Raw genomic sequence first — 23,714 nt, forward strand, 5'->3', positions numbered from 1 at the left:
AAAAAAAAAAAACATATATACACACATTATATATACACACACATATATACATACATATAGACACACAAACATACATACATACATACACACACACACACACACACACACACATATACACACAAACACACACACACACACACACATACATATATATGTATATATATATCTTGGCCTGTCTCAGCATTCTAAGCATTGCGTTATGAAATGCTCTTATTTGGGATGACTCACTTGGCAGAAGTCACACATCATGTGGCAGGCAGCATGACTCATTCAGAACAGAGGATCGCTGGTGCAAACTGCTGACCTGCCATTATTGTCCAGCAGGAGCCTTAGATTAGTACTGATCACTATCCAGGCTTCAAAAAGAGAAGAATCGCAAGCTACGTTTTAAAAGGGAAGAAAACTGAGAGACACCGCACTCTAAAAACACATCATGTAAGACAGTGCTGTTGCATTCGACTATGGAAATATGATCATTCAATTCTATTGTTAAAGTGCTTTTAGCAATGTCACAAAGCAGCTTCACAGAAATCTATAAATAGGAGAACGTTTGTGAGCACCAGCAATGCATTTAAAATCTGTTACATACAAAAAAAAAGTGTTTCTATAACAACCGATTCTGCAACGCAGACCACAAACTCTCGACCTAATCCACAACAAACTTCTGATGGCTTTCAATTGTATACCAGCAGCCCTGCCGGTAAAAACATGGGAGTGAAGCACATCAAGCAGCTATCGAAGCAGACATCACGGGAGTCTGAGTGCATGTGGCAGTAAGGACATCACAAGGAGCAGAGGTGCAACATTTACAGCACACTTCTCTGCTTTTTCAGATGAAGTAGTGGTCAGAACAAGCCACAAAATGCGCCACAAATAAATAGCTAAATAAATTACTGACAGGGAAACGACCCAAACGTGAAAAACGTCTCGGTTTCACTTCAAACACGTCTCCTGAGCCAATAACGAACAAGAAAGCAGGATGGGGGTCTGCTGGGCCTTTAAAAAAAAAAAACCCGGAGGAGCCACAAGCAGGGATCACTCCAGACTTCTTCCTTGCTGCTTGGCGAAAACAATACAAACCACTTAGCTAGCTAGCTAACGCTGATTCCCCAAACTCGCATTAGATCCGCTGGTCTACATGCTACACAGACACAGTGTGGCTCGACCAGAGTGCTACGCGAGTTCAAGTACTACCCTTCTAAAATTCATACACTAGACTGTAGAGTGCATAGTCAAACTTTAACATCTACTCTCTGATGCGTGCTTTTCGGAAGTAACGCTACGAGTAAATGAGCCCTGTGCCGCGCGCAGACCGACTAATCAATAATCAGACTCGCGGACTGATTTTCATAATCGATCGTTATCGATTAGCTGCTGTAGCCCTAGCTTACGCTGTATTAATGTCCCAAAACATATTTCACTGCAGTTGCTGTTAGTCACAGTACGTAACATACTGCGAAACAGACTGCAAACCAGGCATACACTCATGTTAATTTGGTAACAGCTGTATAAAACTCATACACCCAGTTCTTTTTAGCTACAGTGTGCAGAAGCAACCAGCTGAGTGTTTGCGTAAGTATTATGTCATGACAGACACGGATTGGCACTGTCGTGTGTCATCAAGTTTACACGTAAAAGACTGGCAGCATGTTTCTGCAGGGCAACTCAATCCATCATGGAGAGAAGGCCTGGAAAGCCAGCGGAGGAACCTTGAAATTTTCCCACCTTTTGTGACGATTTGTCTGTCACAGATTTGCTCGTCAATTCCTTGAGAGCGAGTGGCTGACACTTTCCATGGGGTTTGAATCCAAAAAGTTGCCAGGCTGGAGCGTGAGGCGGTTTCTTTTGCGCATGGCTGGCCAGTTCCTCCCAACTTCATTTCTTTACGTTTTCGGTTTTCAGCGCTAATAATACAAAGCGGCCGTAAGCCGCGCTTCGAAATTCTAACGTGATTAAGCATGGCTTTATGAAGCACGCCTATCTAATCCGCAGTCGATTATAGTCACCACCGATGGATTCATAACGAGGTTTGAAAAGTTAACAAGCTATTTAATTGGTAAATGCACAATGTAAACAAAAAAATAAATAATAAAGCGAGGAGTACTCTCATGCATTTCACCATTAAAGAGAGGAAATTCAGGAGTTAAATGGCAAGCTTGCACAAACAAATAAAACAATCCAAGTAAACATGACTGGATATTGTGCCAGAGGAACATCAGAGAGACGGTTACACTGTTATATAGCCTAGTTAAGATTTGACCTACGTCATGGTCATGAACAAAGGCCATAAAGATGCCAGTCTCAACAGATATAGCCTTCTACCTGAACTGAGGGATGAGTCATCATCAGCTTGCTCCAAGTCCACAGACTGCAACATAGCAACCACTGCAATGGGTGAATGGAAGAACTTTGTGTGTTTTACATGTTGTGACAATATAGATCATAACAACGATATTATCATCTATACTTCTGAGCAACAAAAGCAGAGAAACCGGCTTCCTCACAGGAAGACATTTTTGTACACGAACAGTCACAGCGCATTAACTAATAGTAAACGGTGATAAATAGAGTTGAATCAAATAATGCCATGGTCACAATTAACCTGGCAAGAAAATATACCGACATGAAGGTGTCTGTAAAAGGGCTTTTGTTTAAAAGCAAGATAAAAATAAATGCTGTGCAATACAAATGGCTACAGAGCTGCCGCCGGGATCAGGAGCTATCAAAGTGACCGTGAGAATATCCCACTACTGAACCCTGGATATTTTTATGGTTAACGTTGGATTTTGCACGTTCATGAGCAGGGAGAACCAGGGCAGTCTAAAAGCCTGCACATCCTGGAGTGAGGCTTTCCAGGGAACTGCTCTGCTCACAATCTGTCAGAGTAACACAACACATCACAGCTCACAGCCTTGTAAGAGGGCATCGAAATAAGCAAGGAGTCACATTCGGCTTTAATTCGTCTCCACTGAGGAGAAAGACTACCGACACCTCCGCTGTTAGCTCTCCAGCATCGTTCCGTCTCTCACAAGATCCAGCTACTCAGATCATCTATTAATAAACTCATTTGTTTGAGCAATTGATTAGCTGGATTATTTAAAATATATATTTTTTAAATATTCCTTTTCAATCAACTCCTACAGAATCTTAACTAGGCGTAGTTCAATAAAAGATGACTAACTGCAATCCAACATCAGTGACATTTATCTGTCACGGCTGACTATTATCAAGTGCTCACGTTGACTCGGAACAACTTTACGCTGCTTCTGCACGACTATACGTCTTCTGGGCAGTTTGAATCGATTCCGAGCGGATCATTCTAAATAAACGCAAAATAAATATTCACAAGACAATGAGATCAGCTAAGTAGCACATCGACAAGTACGACCATAACTGGGCACTACAGCTAAAAAACCGGATAAGGCAGGATAAAGCCAGACACCGCGGTTAATAAACATGATTCAAACACGGACATCGTGCTTCCACGGTTCCTCACATTCCCACAAAACTCAACAACGTTCACTTGATTTCTCTTCAACAACAGAAATCCTAAAGGTGATAAACATGCTGGTACCGTCGATCCAACACGAGTCCCAGACTCTCATTTACCCGCTGTATCATTCTTGAAATAAAACTCTGGCACTGTTAAAAGACTTAAAAAAGTAGGTCACCGAGTCTCCGGTGAGTCACGAACACTGGCAGGAAACCAAATAAAGCAGGTAAAGAGCTTTACTAACTACAGCTCAGTAACAAAAAAAAACAAACAAACAAAAAAAGGGGAAACATCTCAATTATTTTAGTTGATTTTTTTTTTTCTTTAATTTAGGCATCTGTCTCATGAAAAGGAAATTAATAAAGACTTGTTAAATAATGCAATGCGAGTAATATTTGGAGAACGCATTTAGCGTTTGGGTATTAAAATAAAATAAAAAACAACAGAGGTAGCTTTTCATGCATTAAAGTTTTAGCGCAGGGTTTATTCATTCAGCGCAGGTAAAACCTAGTTCAGGGATCTGACCTCCCTGTCCAAGCGCAGACTCTGGCAGCATAAACACGAGGGCTGGGATTCCTACCAGTCTATTTATGATGTATGACTCAGCCTGTCCAGCCCAGTGTCAGACACACAGGCATCTGCCATTCTAATACCCCATTGATCAACATGTCTCCCATCCCATTACCAATGCAGTAATGCTTTCTTAATACCATCATGGGCCACTCGAAGTGACCAACTCTTCATAGCAGCAGAATCAGGCGGGATGAGTCACCCCACTCCACCCCCATTCGGCATGCAAGCAGTAGGGCTCAGTCCAAAGGAAATATGACTCATTTGAGTAACATGAGGCATTCATCAGAAACCTCCACAGACGGAGTGACTGTTAACTGAAGAGTGGCCTGTGAATGCAGAACTCTACGGCAAAAAAAACTAAGAGATACAGAGAGGGGTTGGGTGGTTGAGCAAGCCGTAGAGGGACAGAGCCAGCCTGCTGGGGGTAGAAGAGTACTCAACACTCAGTGTCAGTTATGACTTTCTGAGATCCTACATCCTACAGATTCTGCAGAGTGCGTTCTTGGCTGCATCGTGGGGTTTTCTGAATCACTCACAGGAAAGCCCACAAGAAGAAAAGTTTACAACGATTTACAAAGTAATAAAATGAGCAAAGACCTTCAGATGTGCTGCAGAACTGAAGATATAAAGTGTGTAGGAGATCCTAGTTATATGGAGCGTCCAAGTGAACAGTGCTCAGCTGCACCTCAGGTTTACATGTTAAACGCAAATATGCAGCTTTACAAGTGCCGGGTCAAAGAGTGTGTCCTGTGGAGTGAGAACAAAAACAATGTCAATCATCTACAATTCCCACTCACTGATTATTTCTCTCAAACTAAGCATAAAGGACAAACTGGAACTTCTAGAGAGAGCGATGCACCGATACTAAATTACTCAGCCGATACAGATAGCTCTGCCTTTTATGCCTTCTTTTAAATAATAATAATTCATTTAAAAGAATTCTGAAATAAATGCAAATAAAAACTTTATTCTCTCCATTTCAGCAAGATGTTTGACAGTAACTGGTCTCATCAACACAAAACACATTACTCTAATGAACACGAACTCAATTCTGAAGATTAAAGTAAGATTTCTCAACATGATTAAATTAAACATCAAACTGGTGATATATAATATCAACTTTTTAGATATTAACATTAACTGGATATGAAATACACTACTGTACTAATATATTTTTCTGTGCAGTATATACCTTTTTCAACTCATCTTCATTTAAATCTTTCAATGATGTACTGGCCCTTTAATTCAGAGCGAGGATGAGCGGGCGGCGGCGGGGGGAGGTTCAGTATTAGACTTGACGCCCAAACTTCTGTTTCTGTTGGTAAATTTTAAGCGGTGCAGAGATTACAGACTGCAGTTTTGTCATCATTCCAAACAAGAAACATCTTTACACGCAGCACGAAATCGGTGCGTTTTCCCGCCCTCTTTTGATGACAGGATATAATCCGCCCTGTTTCTGAAGTATCGGCCGATAGCAGGAAAATAGCCTTATATATCTATATAATTTTTTTTTTGCATGTTTCAGCTCTAGTTTTTACTTTTTTTTTTTTTTTAAGTTGGGTCTAGAGCTGCAATAAGTAATCGATAAAATGGAGAATAATCGATGATGAAATCGTTGTGAACGAATCTCGTTATGGATTAGTCGGTCTGCGTGCGGCCCGGGGGAGATTTACTCATTACGTTACTTCTGTTCAGAAAACACGCCTCGGAGAGTCCCAAATGAATTACTGTACATTGACACGGTGTACTCTACCGTCTAGTGTGTGGATTTTAGAACGGTAATATCATCACAAATAGAACACTAGCTTTTTTGCTTTTACTAAGCGGAAGTATATGCTGCTTCCTACATGAAGTCATAGCATGAAATGCGACGGCGTTAGATTTAGCCTAATACCCAGAGTCACCGTACATGACACTTTTCTCTCACTGACTATCAGACGAGTAACAGAAACCACACGGTGCAGTGAAAGTGAGCTTTTATTATTAATTAGGACTGGAGTTTAATTCAGTGCTTTTTGTGCATCCATAAAAAGTAATGCATATATACCATTACACACACACATATACACATATATACATACACACACACACATACATTTATATTTATTTATTTTAAGTGAATCTCGGTTGCGATTTCGACGGTCCACGGTGACATGAACGATCGACTGCGACATGTACGGTTAGAGTTCGTCCTCCGCCGCGTATCAGATCACGCGCTTCCTAAACGTACAGCCAGTCACCACAGAGCGGCGCGGGGATGACGTCGTTTTGTAACGCCGAGACCCGGACACGAGTTAGCATTTTAGCCCGTCCGGTTCCATCGTCCCGAAGTCGGTGGGTCTTTCCGTGGGATTTTGGTTAAAAGCCTGAAATAAGGTCTGTGGTGAACACAAGCTCAGAATACCTTCACGTTTTTGTACACCAGTAGTACCCCACTCGCTACAGCGTTTTACAGCTTTGATGCGCATTTAAAACGGCGGTTGCTAACAAGAGTCTAAACGGCACTACAGACGTCGTCGGGGACAGTAGACGTGATGGCGGAACAGGGAAACACTCTGTAGAGGAACTGGGTCAGGTCTGCTGCGCACGATTCCCCAGAACATGTGGACGAAGACTGATCCACAGAGGAAATGCGTCTTCTGGAGGAGGTTTTAAATAAAGTTTGGAGAAGTTGTGGGAAGCTCGGTGATGGTGACGGTGAAGTGGAGCGACCGTGGTGTAGAGCGTGTATCGCGTACGGTTAGATGTTTATTTCTGGAGATTGTGTTTAGGCTTCAAACTTTATAAACGTTGCTCATTTGTGAAAGTGATCTTGATGGACAGAACGTGTTCGTGTTGTAGACTTTTGTTGATCACAGATTATTTTGTGCAGTAATCCAAAAGTCTGTGTGAAAATCCTGTGGGGTTTTTGTGGAGGGATCCGGTGTGATGATCACGTCCGGGTTCCGGTACAGAATGACGTCGTCCCTGCGTCAGCGCTCTACAGGGTGATCAGTCCGCGTCTCTCCTCCTGTAAACACTGCTACTGACTTCTCTGCATTCGCCTGAGCTGTGCTCATTCGGTTTATATCGTTATATTTGATGCATATTTTCATTTGGTTGATGATATTTTTATTTTTACTTATCCTATATTCTGGGTATTATTTTATTTATATTTTGCTTCTACGAGATGATGCAGTTTAAGGACCGGTCTAATCTGAAGTAAAGATTTGTACACGATCAGAACGTAGCACGACACGGAGGTGAAAGCAGCGGTCTGTTGATTTAAATGTGAAAGTGCAATAAAAATACGTCGTCCCTAAAATCAATCAATAGTCGTGATCTAAGTATTGATCAGAAATGATCATGATTATCGTTTTGGCCATAATCGTGCAGCCCTAATTCATTTATTTGTATGTTTGTAAGTATGCATGTATATGTGTATACAGAGGGGGAAATATGTATTGAAAGCATCATTTTCTTCAGTAAATATATTTCCAATGAGGTTATTCAGATGAAATTTTCACCAGACATCAGTTTTAACTCAAGAAATCTACACATATACAGGAATCCGAACATTAAAGACCATAAATAAGTTTTTGTGTAATAAAGAGGAATGACACGGGAAAAAAGTATTGAACACGCTAACTGAAGTGTATTTAATACTTAGTGGAGAAGTCTTTGTTTGTAATGACGCTTCAAGACACTTCCTGTATGAAGAGATTAATGGGCCGCAGGTGATTGACAGGGCCATTCTAACACCTTGATTTTTTTCTCTGAAACCAATCGAGAGTTTCCTTTGCTGTATGTTTGGATCGTTGTCCTGCTGGAAGTCCACCCACGTCTCATCTTCATCATCCTGGTGGATGCAGCAGATTCTTCTCAAGAATCTCCCGGTAAAGGCTCCATTCATCGTTCCTTCAGTTATATGAAGTCTGCCAGTACCATGTGATGAAAAACAGCCCCACACCATGATGCTTCACCTCCACACTTCACTGTTGGTGTAGTGTTTTTAGGGAGATGTGCAGTGACATTTCTTCTCCAAACATGGTGTGTAGTATCACAGCCAAAAAGTTACATTTTGCTCTCGTCTGACCAGACTGCACTCTCCCAGTATCTCATAGGCTTGTCCAGATGAGTTGTAGCAAACTTTAAACGAGCTTCAACATGCCTTTTCTTTAGTAATGGAGTCTTGCGGGTGAGCGTGAGCAGTGGAGTGCACTGCCTATTGTTTTCTCTGTGACGATGGTACCTGCTGCCTCCAAGTGTTTCTGGAGCTCTTTCCGAGTGGGCCTTGGCTCTTGGGCTACTCTTCTGACTATTCTTCTGACTCCCTGGTCAGAAATCTTGTGAGGAGCTCCTGTGCGTGGCCGGTTGATGACGGAGTGATGTTGCTTCCACTTGTGGATAATGACCCCGATGGAGCTTACTGGAGGATTCAGAAGTTTTTCACTACGTCTGTATCCGATTCCATCAATATGTTTCACAACAATAAGGTTGTGAAGGTCTTGGGAGAGCTCTTTGCTTTTACCCATCATGAGATGTTTCTTGTGCGACACCTTGGTAACGAAAAGCCTTTTTATAGACCATCAATTTACTCACCCAGCTGATATTCATTTGCACAGATGGGGGTATAATTACTTACGGATTTCAGCTGGTTCCTTGCCTTATCTTGCCTTGGAGAACTGCTTTTTCATAGCGTCATCAATACTTTTTCCCCCCGTGTCATTCCTCTTTATTACACATAACTTTATTTACGGACTTTAGTTTAGTGAATTGTTTATATTGGTGGATTTCTTGAGTTAATACCGATGTCTGGTGAAAGTTATCTAAATTCTTTATATATATTTTATTTTTATTTATTTATATATATATTTATATATATATATATATATATATATATATATATATATATATATATATATATATATATGTATATGTATGTGTGTGTATGTATGTATATATATCATGGCCATATATATATAATATATATATATATATATAAACATACACAAATTTATTTTAAATTGTGCAATGGTGAGCAAAGTGATGCTCTATTACTAGCATATTTTAAGAAATATTTAGGGTGGAATTTTTTTTTTTTTTTTTTTTTTTTTTTTTTTTTTTTTAAAAGAGGCCATGATGCCAACTTAGTTTGCTCCTACACTACCAACACATCTTTGTGCAGGTCCATCAGACAAACTTGTTCATCTATCAAATACTACTGAGAGAGGACAGAAAATCAGGTCTCATTAACGTACAGTTTCAACGTCCAGAAAGTAGTGGGAGGTTCATCAGTTGGTGATAAAATAAGAAAATGCAGAAAAATGTGAGGATTTTTAAATCTTGTTTCTGCCATGAAGACAGTGTATAAATAAAAATGTGTTTTTTTACACATTTATTTGTTTTTTATTTATTTATTTATTTTGTATGAGTTTGTTTTACTGGAAGAAATAAGCTTGGTGTACACAGCCACTTTCCATGGGTTTAAAATAAGCATTTATTTAAGCGGTGCTGGTGAATAACACCTCATTAAACTTTAAACTCCACTAATACAGCAAAAAAAAAAAAAACAGCCTCCAAACACACAGAGTCAAAACATAGACACAAGGCAGTGTGACGCACACACAGGCTATTATACAGATCATTTCTGCCATTGTGTTCAGTCGAAGCACAAAGACAACAGGATTCATATAGTTGTGATCAACCCCCACAAGCTGCCACACTTACAACAATAAAACGCTTTGTCCAATTAAAACTGCCCAGATCAACACCTGACTACAGTCTCAGTTTTTGTAACTGATATTTTTGGAGCAATAAAATCGATCAAATTGATTAAACTGATCAGCATATCTGGGTTAGTTATTAAAGATCCGTGTACCTGCACTTATGTGTGGTGTGTTTATATAAAAAAATAAAAAAATAAAAAAAAAATCAGACCACTTAAAATAAATTATATATAGATTTTATCTATAGATATATAGATTTTATATATAAAATCTATGTTTTTAGACATTTGTGCCGCATCAGGAATGAATGCCTTTCATCTTCACAATGCTAGCCATTTCAGACAGCGTTCCTGATTGGTTCAGCTCTGAGTGATCAGGTTTAATTAATAATTAGGCTCAACACCTATAAGCACAGAGGAAACTGCACATAACTGCTGTGCACGGCACGATCACAACTGAACCGTTAGCCAGTTAAGACTGCATCTCTATTGAGGTGTATTCTCAGATGAGCGTTCGATAAGTTCATGTGACTGAATGGATATCAAATGGCATTAGGAAATCCTAATTATCCCTATTTAAACTGAGCAAAATCCTGCACACAGCTAGCAAAGTCTTAATACTTAACACAAGCGTGCGTCTCTTGCGGAAAGAAGACAGGGCAAAAAATAGTTTGCCATTTTACCAGACAGCTGTGGTCTTTCAAAACCAGTCACTGAAAGTAGGGAACAAACCGACAAAACCCATCACAGAGGTATTACAACACTGGAAAATGAGCAGTTTAGAACTGAAACTAACACAAATATTGCATGAAATAGCAAGCAGTAAAGTGGAAAACCACTCCTCCTACACGGCCTTTGATTCTGTTAAGCTAACTACTAATATTGCTGACAAACTTCATTTCTACCTACCGACAACAAATAGGCAGCGGAGTCAAAAAAATTCCAGGCATCAAAGCAAGATCAAGGACAGTGTAATACGGTGTATCCCCAGAGCACTCAGGGAAAGTTTGTGGTGAAATATGTTATGGCTAATCATAGTGGTAATGTGGTAATGAAAGGGTGGCAGTGCATGCTGCATTCAAAACCACAGCGAGAGTAGCTTCAGAAGGATTAGGGCTTCCACAATACCAAAATGCTGACTTTTAGTGAAGTACTGCGAATATCAAATACCAAAACCTTTTACAGTGCTCAAAAATAAATAGCCGCAAATATTTCGAAATGGGGAAGAAACACCCTTTCAGTCATGCGGATTGTTAGCACTAAATTATAGGCTCTTCGATTCTTTCATGAACAATCAGTTCTGAAATCACGTGTTAGAACTGTGACTAATCATGAGGGGGGGGGGGGGGGGGGGGGGGCTTCAAGTTGCTGTCCTCTCTGTGTTAATGTCACAAATTCTCCCCAAAAACACACACAGAATGTTAATTACGCCCGCTCTGATTTAATGTGGTTTCGATTCAAGGTGCCACGAAGCAATTATAACACACTTCTGATGCATCTCAATTGTACACATGACGACATCGTAGAACCGCCTGACGACTTCTTACTTTGAATTCTGTTCCCTGGCTCCAGCGTGTGTAAAAAAGCCTGGGCAGCAAAGGGACCCGAATCTTCTGTGATGTAACCTGCAACTGACCGGGTACTTGGCTCACTCTGCCCTTTCTGAATTATACGGAAGCTTTTCCGTGCGCTTGCTCTCCGTGGAGCAGGAAGGGCAGACGCATTTTTTCCTCCAACTATAGGTGGAAGTGTGTCATGTGATTTAAGATGTTCATCCATCCTTTCATTTTCTGTACCGTTTATCCTACACAGTGTCATATTGGAGCCTGGAGCCTGGAGCCTATCCCAGGGGACTCGGGGCACGAGGTGGGGGCCACCCTGAACAGGATGCCAGCCCATCGCAGGGCACACCCACTGAAACACTACTGACAAGTTTCAGAAATGCCAATCAGTCTACAATTCTTTGAACTGAGGGAAGAAACCCGAGTACCCAGAACCCCGGAGGTGCAAGGCAAACGTGCTAACCACTAAACCATTTTAGATCATGTTCACTGCAGTTTCAACTTGGCCAGTTTCCAACACACACAGAACACTTGTGTTACACTAAGCCTTTACATTTCATCCAATTGTTGTAGTCTTGTACTCTAAAATATATTCTGGCATAATGTGTTTTGTAGAATTTTGTTGGTTAAATCAATGCAGAATCATATAAAAAGAGGATTTTGAGAGGCATCCAAGAATTGATTTTTCTTCTGACCCTTATTAAGAGTAGCAGCTACAGATACAGCCCAATACTGTACACCCCCAACCTGTACCATTAAACAGAACCAAAGTTAGGCTGTTTTGCAATGTTTAACACCTAGCTGATTCTAACAGGAATATTCACGCCATTTCCAAATTAGTCTGCGTAAAGTTTAACTGATTAATCCGCGAGAACAATCAAGAATTCAGTGTCACATGCTTCGTGTTCAGTTAATCATAAACCTGAATTAAACTTCAGTGAAACCTTTAATCTCACCTGTCGAATTTCAGTAAAGGGTGGGATGCTTTTCAGCATGACGTGTTGCCAACTGCTTACTGCTGCGTGTCCTCGTGAGAAAGACAAGAAAATTAGGACCAAATCACACTCTCTGAGCTTGTGCTTCTTCCCCAAGCTGAGAACGTAAAGCCTTCGTTTGCTCTTTGCGTACACCTGCTACTGGAGCCACCGGACACTTCTGACCCACACGTCTTGACTCGCCTCTAGGCGACAAATACTGCATTAGTGTCGGCGTATTTCAATCAAAAGCATCAGATGTTCTTGAATAAAACCTTTCACAACAGTGTTGTATTAAAGAGGTATCGGACTTTCTATACGTCATGCAGCTCTTATAAGGATCAAGACAACAAGCGAGTGTAACAAATAAAACTTGTTGGTGTGGATGAACACATTAACGCTTCTGTTTAAACCTGCTCTGGAGAGTAAAGCTGCTTCGAGGCATGATTAATTGAATATTTGAATATTCAAACTGACATTGATGCTATTTATCTTTGTGACTCCGTGGGTATTTGAGGGAAAGAAAATATTTTCTTCAAATTGTCATGACGCATTAAGCTGTGCCAAGATTAATTTTTGTTTTAGAATGTGTCATGTAAGAGTGAGCTATAACAAGTAAAAAAAAAAAATTAATAATAATAATAATAATAATAATAATAATAATAATAATAAAAAATACCAAGGCATAAACTATTATGGTTTTGTTTCAGGCTCTGAATGCTTCATTAGCATTCGTCATACACTCTGAACAGTATCACGGCACACCAAAGACAGATGGGAGGGGCATGACTGGGTGGGCAAACAGATCTGACTGGTTTATGGGGAAGGTTTGTTGTGTGTGTGGGGTTTTTTTTTTGTTTTGTTTTTTTAAGAGGAAACAGTTAAAAATAATTAACAAATGAAGACAAAGACCAACCAAAAGAAAAAAAAAATGTAACGCAATCTCCCTGAATTTAAGCCATTTAAATGCTTTTAAAGTGTAAAAGAAAATCAAAAGACTAGCTAAATAAACTACCTGGGAGTATTTCATATTCTATAATGCATAATCAAAACCTAGACCAGCAGTCGATAGTCACTGTATAAGCAATAAACACCAATAGAACTAGTTACAAGCCAACTCAAACTCCACAGCCAAGATCTGGACTTGTTTTCAATTACCCAATGCTTTTCTTTTTTAAGGCTAGCTAACAACAACAACAACAACAACAACAAAAAGAAAATCTCAAACTTGGAGGTAAATATTTCTTTAGAGGAGTTCAGCAGCACAATAATTTAAAAGATGATCAATCCACGCACACGGATCCAACAGGATACAACTGCGGTACTTACTCATTTACTTACAGCGGTTTCTGTAGATGACTCTCTAAGCATCCAGTTAGGACACAACTAGCACACGATTTCACAAAACAGCTTAAGTATCTAAGGGGGCTTTCACACTGGTAGTTCAGTCCAAAACAGAGCTCGGTGTGCCCGAAAAACTGGTCATGCGAACGCCGTCGTGCGGACTGGGAAGAGCATCGCAGTACTCGACTTGAAAGAGCTGGTCCGAGTTCGGCTGCACTGGAACCGAGTCATGATTCCCATGAACGCACCTCGTACTCGGTTCCGCACTTGTTCAGGAAGTAAAGTAACCAGTACGTGTTTTAGCCTATGACGACATTAGTTTCCGCAACACACGTAAAAAAAAATGTATATATATTTTTTAAATAGTCACATCGTGTTCTCCATGTGCATGTGTGACGAAGAAAGATGAACGCAAATGCACCAGGGTTCAGAAGAATCAAGTGAGTCTCCACACAAAATCTCCACACTAGTTTAGTTGATTTAGTTAGTTGTTCTATTTCTACCAGATGTAATACTGACAAGAATAATCAGCATGAGCTTTTTTATTTAATATTTTATTTAATTTTTATTAATCCATTTTCCCAAATGGATTAGTGAGGCTGTAAAACTAGAAAATCAGTGGTAAATTTTTTTAAAAAAAAGGTTCAATAGTAACACCAGGTCATGAAAAAAAAAGGTTTGAGAGGCTCTGGTACAGTCCAAAATTGGAAGTCTGAAGTACACTGAGAGACTGATGGAGTTATGGCAACGTATCTCAGCATTAATAAAAAATGAAAGTATAGTGCTTCAGTGAATGTGCACTCCCTTCCCGAGGGGAGAACAGCGAAATTCTCTAAACCGATGCTGCATTCCAACATTCATCCATATCTGGTGAGGGGCTCTTTAAAAATTCATTAATTTACAGCAAAAATAGATTAAAGCACCCAGCTGAGCAAAACTAAAAATTTGGCTTCTGAATATTATTAATAATAAAAGCAGCCGGAAGGCCTGGGGGAATTCTCCTGAAGCAGGCTTGGTTTCGCTTATACCACCTTGAGAAAAACCTATGTTTAATCATTACAAAAACAATAAGTCAAAACGTCACTTCTGACTAGTTGCAAAATGAAACGCAAGAGAGACTGTTCTGCTCTGTGAACGGTTACTGCAGCTGCAGAGAACTGGAGTTACATTAAATACTCGGATTAAATGCACCGTCCCCTTCAGTGCAATTATCGCCTGCGATCTTTGACATAGAGGCTCGGATACACAGAGAGCTCACAATAGGACGGCAAACATGAATTTAATTGGAACTAGGAAACCCTTTCCAGGAGATGATAAGCTCATAGCTTATCTGCATTCCAGTGATGCACCTCATTGCTAATGAAGAGCAAGCTACTCCAGGCTCCCTCGTCCCAACAAAGGAAGCTACAACTTAATGGAGCAAACGTTCCGACTGCACGGAAAAGTGGCACGCTGAGGACGGAATTAATCCGCATGCTGTAAAAGTCAAAATGGTAAGGTAACTGTCCAATCATACACCATGACTTGCCATGAAACTGGAAGACCATAACACCCCTACCGTGTAGAAAAAGATCATGTCTCTGACTGTCCCGGGCTCTAATAACAGCGGAACAACGCAGAAACCAGCCGGTTTAACAACTCCACAATATGTGCCGAGTATCTACCGCAGCTATATCATGATCTGATCCGTCAATTTTTCACTTTTCGTTAAAAACAAGCAAACCTCGCTCACATCTCTTATTTAAGCTGTTATTACTGATGTGCCACATATTAGGTACGCTGTATGCTCAGTTAGATTTTGTTGACAGAATGTATGGGGGTGTAGCCTACTGCTGAATGGACGTTAGAAAACCCATCTTTATTATGTCAAAGCTGGGTATTTATTTTATTTTTTTTAAAGAATAGATTTTCTATCAAGATGATGCGTTTTAGATTGCCATGCTCAGGATCAGTGTTTTGTAACTAAATTGATTTCCCCCCCACCCCTGCGTGTTAACCAGCAGCACAGGGATGCATCACTGTATGCCTGTCAGTTATTGTGTGTGTGGTACTCAGTGGACAGGAAAACCAAAAACAGTGAAGTCGGTGATGGACTAATGAGAAAAATAAAAGGTAGCATTAACAAAATTACAAAATGTTTCATGAATTTTGACAATTGATGATGAAGAGAATTATAGCATACACGAAAAAAAATATTCAGGGGGGGAAAAAAATAAATAAATACAACCACCAACTATTCTCTCTTATCTCCTGTGACGAATGACCACAGAGGCACTACGTAACCTCCCACGCTATGAGCCTACGAAAAGGAGAGGAATTGATTTTAAGATTAACCCAGAAGCCCACTTGCAGTAAAAAGAAACGAACAGATTTGTCCAGTGCCGGAAATATTTTATACAGGATATAAAGCTACCGGACATACAAATAAATGAATGGAATGGATGAACAGACAGAATGAGTCTCTGAACTCACCAACAGCACATGTATTTATTTATCAGCATTGATCAAAACTGATTTTGGCCCCAACAAGTGGCTTATGAGATGCTAACAGCAGAAGAACAAAATATTTATACCAAATAGCTGTTATTTTTGCTCAGGATTTAGATTATTGCAGCACAAACCTGCCATTAATACAGCTATTCAAAATCCAGAAGAACAGGCATGGACATTCAGGACAATGTAACTACCACACTCTATATCTGATGCAGTGATGGATTAATACACACACATGGCATTCCTTACAATACTGCTGTCAATGAATGACTGATGAGTGGAAACTAACCATCTTTCCTCATTTCACTACACTTAACTAGCTAAACGTTAATATCGTAGCGGTAGCTAAGTGGTTAGGAGGTCAAACTACTGATAGACAGATCATGAATTCAAAATCCCAGCACTGCCAAGCTGCCACTGCTGGGCCCCTGAGCAAGGCCCTTAACCCTCAACTGCTCAGGTGTATACATGAGAAATACAAGTCACTCTGGATCGGGGCATCTGACAAATGCTCGACATGTAAATATCAGATCATCACACATTAGACACTGCTCTTATGAGGGCAGCCATGCTGCTAATGACAACACTGAATGTTCAAGATCAAGGAGCAAAAATGAAGAAAAAAGAAAAAATATTTCATATAAAAGTATTTTGTTTGAGGAACTCTGTTGGAATTATTCCTAAATTAACAATGAACTAGTGAACGAAAATGTCAAACAAATGCACTTAACAATTTATCCAAGCCACAGAAAAGTTGTACGGAGGAATATCACTTTATCGCTTCAAAACCACACTCACGTGGAGAACTGATGGGTGACATTCAAGTGAACAGGGTTCTCAGCTTGTCTGAAGGCCATTTACCAACGGTGGTCTGATAAATCTCTCTCAGACAGCTATTCAAATAACTGCTTCAACACTGAAAGTTAAGCTCCAGCTCAGGGAGACAGGACTGAAGAACCTGAAACTGCTGATTCACAAATGAGCAAGTAATATACTAACGGGAACGTCTGTCTGTCTGCAACTGGTCATTACTTTAAATGTCAGTGTTGTGCCCTCTAGACAACAGAACAGAGCTGGCTCATTTACATATATACTGTACACACACACACACACACACACACACACACACACACACACACACACACACACACACTGCCCTCCATTAATATTGGCACCCTTAATAAAAATGAGCAAAGAAGGCTATGAAAAATTGTCTATTGTTTAACCTTTTGATATTTTGTTTAAAAAATAAAAATAAAAATAAAAAAATCACAAAAATACTCCACTCTCATGAGATTCTGTATGGAGGAACGATCTCAGATCCCTCGCCATGTATTCTCCAACCTCATTAGCGTTATAGGAGAAGACTCAGAGCTGTTAACTTGGCAAAGGGAGGAACCACAAAGTATTGAGAGAGGGTGCCAATAATTGTTGCACAACTATATTTAACAAAGGGTTCTTTTTAAATAAATAGTTTGGATTAAAAAAATTCTTTATACACACACACACACACACACACACACACACACACACATACATATATATATATATATATATATATATATATATATATATATAAATAAATAAAATGTGACAGTATGCACTGCATTCAATGTAGTACCTTCTGCTCAGCGTTGAATCCCGGGCACACTACATCCGCCATGTTGGCATGGTCATGTGACCGTCAACGTTATCATAAAATATCACTAAAATCTTAAAGGGACTACTAGATTAAAGCAACTACATTAACGGCAAAATGCACATCAGGAGAGTTAACTGAATTAGTAATGTAATGTGGCTGAAGTGGTTAATGTGGTTAACAGGCTGAAGTAAATTCGTTAGCGTTAGCTTAGCCGTCATGACGGCGATCACAAAAAAGGTTTCAGATGCTGTGACAGCGGTGTTCTTGTTTAAACCTTCAACAAGTTAACAATTTATTTGGGTACTGTTAAACAAGTCCTATTTAACCAAGGGTTAATACTAAAAAAAAGAGCTGACGCGGTCTTCCGCCATTTTTCCCCCCTGAGCTCGTCCACACCAGTCCCGTTGCATTGTGGGATTTTTGACTCGCGTAATGTCCATCAGTTGCATACAGCAAAATCTCTCCTGAAGCAGTACGCCATCCGTGTACGTCTCGCCTACTGAGAACTCGGACATACTACCCCTCTGGCGTACCGCTGTTTCGCCTACTGTGTAGTACGCGGTTTCGGACGCAGAGAGAGAGAGAGAGAGAGAGAGAGAGAGAGAGAGAGAGAGAGAGAGAGAGAGAGAGAGAGAAAAAACACTTCTCACTTAATACGAATGTACGCAAACAGATGCCCAAGGGAGGACAAAGCTTAACATTCTCAATGCAGAAAAACCTCATTATTCAACTTATTTAATAAAATGTAAAGGGGTTAGGGAGATTTGCGTCGAAACCCTAGACAACACTGCACACTGAGTGTAACATCTGAAAAAGCTCATTAGGCACAATATGCACCGCTCGCCAAAAACACAATGACAAAGCATCAAGGGAAGAGGCAGTAGACAATCTAGCTATATGAAACCATCCCATCTGGTGTCTAGCCTATGGCATCGTTTAGTGAAGACGGAGTGGGAGGAATGCAAAATGCCAGCAGTTTCCTGGTGCGTTTAGGCTAAGAGGCAGGATACCCACTGTGAACCCTTAGGGCACAAAGGGAAATCAGACTGTACACGATGCTGCAACAAAGACTGTCTCACATCCCGACATTTAATGATTACCTTATGCCTTACAGCTCCCACTCTGAACCATTTAACAGTATCGCTATAAACGAGAAGATGGACTTTAAGATACTCTAAGAGCACTTCGACTTGCTATAGGTGTCAATCATCTCAAACACCCGGGCATATATCAAAAACACCACTTTATTGCTGGAAATAACAGCAACAGTATAAATATTCACTTCGCCCACTGGGACATCTCTCAATTAAGGATGCATCAATACCTTTCTGATTTCTGGACTTTTTGCTACTCTTCAATGCCAATACCAAAAGGAGTAACCTCACTGAGAAACTTTACACCGTTCACACCATGTGTCCTAGCTGGTCGGAGCCAAGCACAGACGGGAACGGGGTCAAATGCGTCTCAAAGATGCAGCGCGATAGCGCTGCTCAGTTATGGCAGAAATCAGAATCAGGATTATTAAACACAATTACTCATCGACTTTGAAAACATCATGCATTTATTGAACTTTTTTTTTTTGGGGGGGGGGGGGTTGCATTTTTAACAATGGAATTCCTTCCAACTGAAAAAAATATGCAAAACAAACAAAAAAATTATATATACACACGCACACTTAGATAACAAAAATAAAAATAAATTAAATCAAAAAAAATAAGAGCAACTGTGTTATAGTGCACTTCCACAACCAACCCAACTGAAGACTTGGTGCGCGCTCGCTCGTGCGCTCGCTCGCTCGTTCTCTCTCGCGCACACTCACTCTCACTCTCTCTCTCAGTGGACTGTGTTGCAGTGGAAGTCGACAGAGCTTTATGTTTCTGTTTTTTGTGCGTTTATAGTTCGGTCATAAACCACTTTGTAATTGAATTCCAGATGATTAAACAAATTGGCGGTATTTCCGTGAGGTGCGGACACAACCGTGCAACAAATCTTGCAGGTTATTTCTTTTCGTTCCACGTCAGACTCCTTGAAGCCAAACTGTTTCCAAACGGCTGAAATGGTTTTACCTTTCTTGTAGACCAAAGGCTCTCTTTCTGTCATCTTGCCTCTATCTGAACTAAAAACGCCACAGCCTGGCAGGGAGTGAGTTTGGCCTTTTAAAAGACATGTGTAAAGAAAAAAAAAAAAGAAAGAAAAAATATAAAAAGGCACGCGGTTTTTAAAAAAGACAAAATGAGAACGTTGCAAAATGGCATGCAGTCGTTTTATCTCGATCATTTTGTTTAATCCATAATCGCAGGAGGCCATAATCGAAATTGAACTTTGGATGAATCGCACAGCCCTACATTTGCAGCACATTCGGAGGTGTCTGGGAGGGACACAAAAAGCCACGTCACATTTGCAATCAATCAAATCCATAATCACCGCAAGACTGTGTGGAAATCGCTCTGAACGGTAGAGCTCTACGCCACTAGGCTAATGGATAAACACAATGCTATAACAGCAGAGATGAAAGCAGCTGCTTTTCATAGTTTCATTCGTCTTCTCTTCTTCATTTATAAGTTTCATTAGCAGACAGCACAATCCCAAAAAAAATTAAGATATCATTTGTGGGACATTTCTTCCTGAAAATAAATACTGCAGAACACCACACGATGAAAAAATTTTAAACAGCCGGTAAAGGTACGAGTTATGAAACGCGAGATATTTGTGCCTACATTTAAAAAAAAATAAAAATTTAAAGCAGAGAAAGACTGGCATAATAAATGTGTGTCGTTCTCCGATGAAAATGATGTAGTCACTGGAGACACATTCATCTCATAACGCCGGGTGTGAACGGCTACGCATCTCAGCAGTCCACTCGAGATCCGATCACCCAGGACGCACGTTAATGCCGAGTGTGGGCGGAGAAGGTGCGAACACCTCATACTCGTCTACTCATGCACCCTCATCCCAACAGAAGACAGCCATTTATCTACACACTACCAGGCGTGTTCAGACAAGTAAACCTCGGTTCGATCGGTTTCCTTTTTTTTTCCCCCAAGTGTTTACAACCTAATGACGGACAGCTCTGAAACGTTCAGTCTCGCACACACTCGTGACGGCTTCGCTATTCTGACTGAAGAACCGGCGCTCATCTCATCCTCATCTGATCAGAAACACGATCGCAAAGTGCAGTAGTTCAGGTGCAATGGTCAATCAGGAAATGATCAAACAGGGCATTTTAATCACAAAACCTTCTTTTAATCCATCATATCATGCCATAATTCAGTGCCGTTTGTGTAGCGTGCACGTTGCCATCTGTACATCACCGTCAACTACAATTAAACATCTGTATCAGTACATCAGTGCAAATAACAGCCACTTTTAACACACATCGCGAGCAATTCATTCGTAGACGCCGATTTAAATATCTGACACGCTGAATAGTTTCTGCTTCAAATGGACAGTTCAGAAGTCCACTACACAAAGTGTGATCCACGGGGGTGTGTGGAAATCACATCCGACCAGTATCAAACTTCATTATCGGTATCACTGGGTGGTCATTAGCCGGATGGGTCACTTGAAATGAATCGACTTCCTATAACGTCCACTTGGAAAGATCTGGACTAACTCTAGTGTACATGAACATTTTTTATTTATTTTTTTTTTTAAGACGAGCCTAACATTTAAGCTCAGTTGGACTCTTGTGAGAAAATAAAACTGTCCTGAGGTGTTCATGGAGTTTATCTGACAATTAAAGGGCTCGCTTCACTACACCATATCAGCACTGTGAGTGTACTCAGTAGACGGGTTAGGGGAAATCCCATCACTGACAGATGGCGGGCATTTTACAGCAGATTATAACAAGATCGTCTACACACACACAGATCCAGTGAGCAACAGATCCGAGAGGAACACGCAGGAGAAGTGATCAGACAGATGTGCAGAAACTCCTGTAACGCCACGCTGCAGATTCGTGCATTTTGAAGTAAATCTGTTGAAAGTCAAGAGCAGCAAAAACGCAGTAAAAAAAAAAAGCACTCAACAGATGTTTAACGGCCTGGCTCTGACAGACAACAATATTTTAATAAGTACAAAAAAATATTTTTTTTCCTGTTCAAACTATTCAAGCGCCAAACCAGGTTCAGCACATTGGTGCCATTTCTGCCTGTCAAAGAGACTCAACACAACAAAGTGGCGTGGCGTGTCATGACACCACGCAGCTCTGCGCTTCATCTCAACTAGTACTGTCGGGGGAAAGGGGTTTTATTTCATCCCTAAAATGTTCTGCACTCCTGGTGAAGTTTATTTCGCGAGACTGTGTAGGTAATGCAGTTAGCGAGTTAGCCATGTGGCTAGGTTAGTACGCCATCAGTGAAGTGCAGTCACGCAACAGCTTCGTGACAGAGTGCAGCGAAGAACGGTTCAAACGTTCCATCCAAAATAACCGCTGATACGGCCTTTAACCTTGTACCTGACGCTAGCAGTGCTGTACAACCGGATAGAACAGCAATTTCCTTCACAAAATGGCACACTGTCAGCCCTGACAGCTATCCGGACAAGTTTGGGGTAGGAACGAGTCAGCTCGCTTCACGTATGAAAGTTAGCTGAAGCTCGCCTGGACTTTAGCGTTAGCGCGCTAGTTCCCGAGTCGCCTGAGAGCTAGTTGACGTCTGGTTTGTTGCTAACTCGCTAGCTCCCAACCCAAGTTCTGCACAACTGTCTGGTTCGTACGGATGTCCCCGTCTGCCCTAATCCACATCGTGACGCGTGTGAGAAAAGCAGGCCTGTGTGTGCTTAGTGAATCCCCACAGCCTCGCTGCAACACGCCCCCAAGTGAAAGTCGTCCATTTCACGGGCCTCACTTCAACTTGAACCCGCTGTAGCTAACATTAGCTAGCTCGCACTTACCCGGGGATTTCTGAGGCGGGTGTCCTGTTGAGCAAAGCAGTCCAGATTAGTCAAAGTTAACTGTCCCCGCCCCTTCCTTTTCGGTGAAAATCTTTTTAAAAAAGCTTCCCTCTCTTCGTCAAAAAGTGACTGGGCTGTGTATCGCAGGTTGGAGACTAGCTGTCCCTCTGCCGGTTTGTCCGTGGCTCCCCTCCGCCTCTCCCGTGTCTTTCCCGTTCGTCTTTCTCTGGACAGATAACATCCGGGCACTTGCGCTTGCTCCGCTCTCAAAAATCTGGAACTACTTTTTCGGCTTCAGCCGCAGAACGGAGCAGTGTATCATGGCGCGAGGAAATTAGTTCCAAATTAGTTTACACTGCAAAATGTCTTAAATAACACAACTGAAATGCATTATATGCATCAGGGTATAAACAGATTTTTTTTCCCATTTAACTTTTTTTTTTTTACAGTGGTATTTATTTATTGTATTATTTATTTATTTATTTATTTTTATACAGTGGTATTTATACACTGGTATTTACTGTATTATATACTTCTTATGGTTATTAGCATGTTTGACTGGTCACTCAGATTTACTAGGTTTAATCCAAACTGTAATATTCAGTGAGCTTTATTATCCTGTCAACCACAGCTCGGGAAGCTTCGGCAATAAAAAGCCCTATAACTCTAATAAACAGGCAGAATATTATTTTATACATTTGAATAATGAGTCTAATGTTTGGATATTTCATCAAATAAATGAACACATATAATTGCCGTTTTTTTTTCTTATACCAAATGGAATTCAGTTCACTCGTTATGATGTTTGCTGCTTATCACCTGAATTGAAGTGATAAAGATACATGTGTACACTCAGTGGACATTTTATTTGAGATATATATATATATATATATATATATATATATATATATATATATATACACACACACACACACACACACACACACACACACACACACACACTGACTGTAACCCATCAGCCCTCCACTCCTATCTCACAAGTCAGTGAAAAAGGGCTCACCATAAGACCTGC

At 40.5% G+C, this 23,714-nt stretch overlaps 1 protein-coding gene across 1 annotated transcript in view; it reads right to left on the reverse strand.

Moving 5' to 3' along the window:
- foxj3 (forkhead box J3) overlaps positions 1–22,931 on the reverse strand; it is a 102,484-nt gene extending 79,553 nt beyond the window's left edge. The window contains exon 1 of the mRNA XM_017450846.3: positions 22,682–22,931. The gene's annotated coding sequence lies outside the window, so the exon portion shown is untranslated. The remainder of the gene's footprint in view (positions 1–22,681) is intronic.
- Between the last annotated feature and the right edge of the window lie 783 nt (positions 22,932–23,714).

Source organism: Ictalurus punctatus, chromosome 21, assembly GCF_001660625.3.
Source record: "Ictalurus punctatus breed USDA103 chromosome 21, Coco_2.0, whole genome shotgun sequence".
In the NCBI taxonomy this organism is placed as follows: Eukaryota; Metazoa; Chordata; class Actinopteri; order Siluriformes; family Ictaluridae; genus Ictalurus; species Ictalurus punctatus.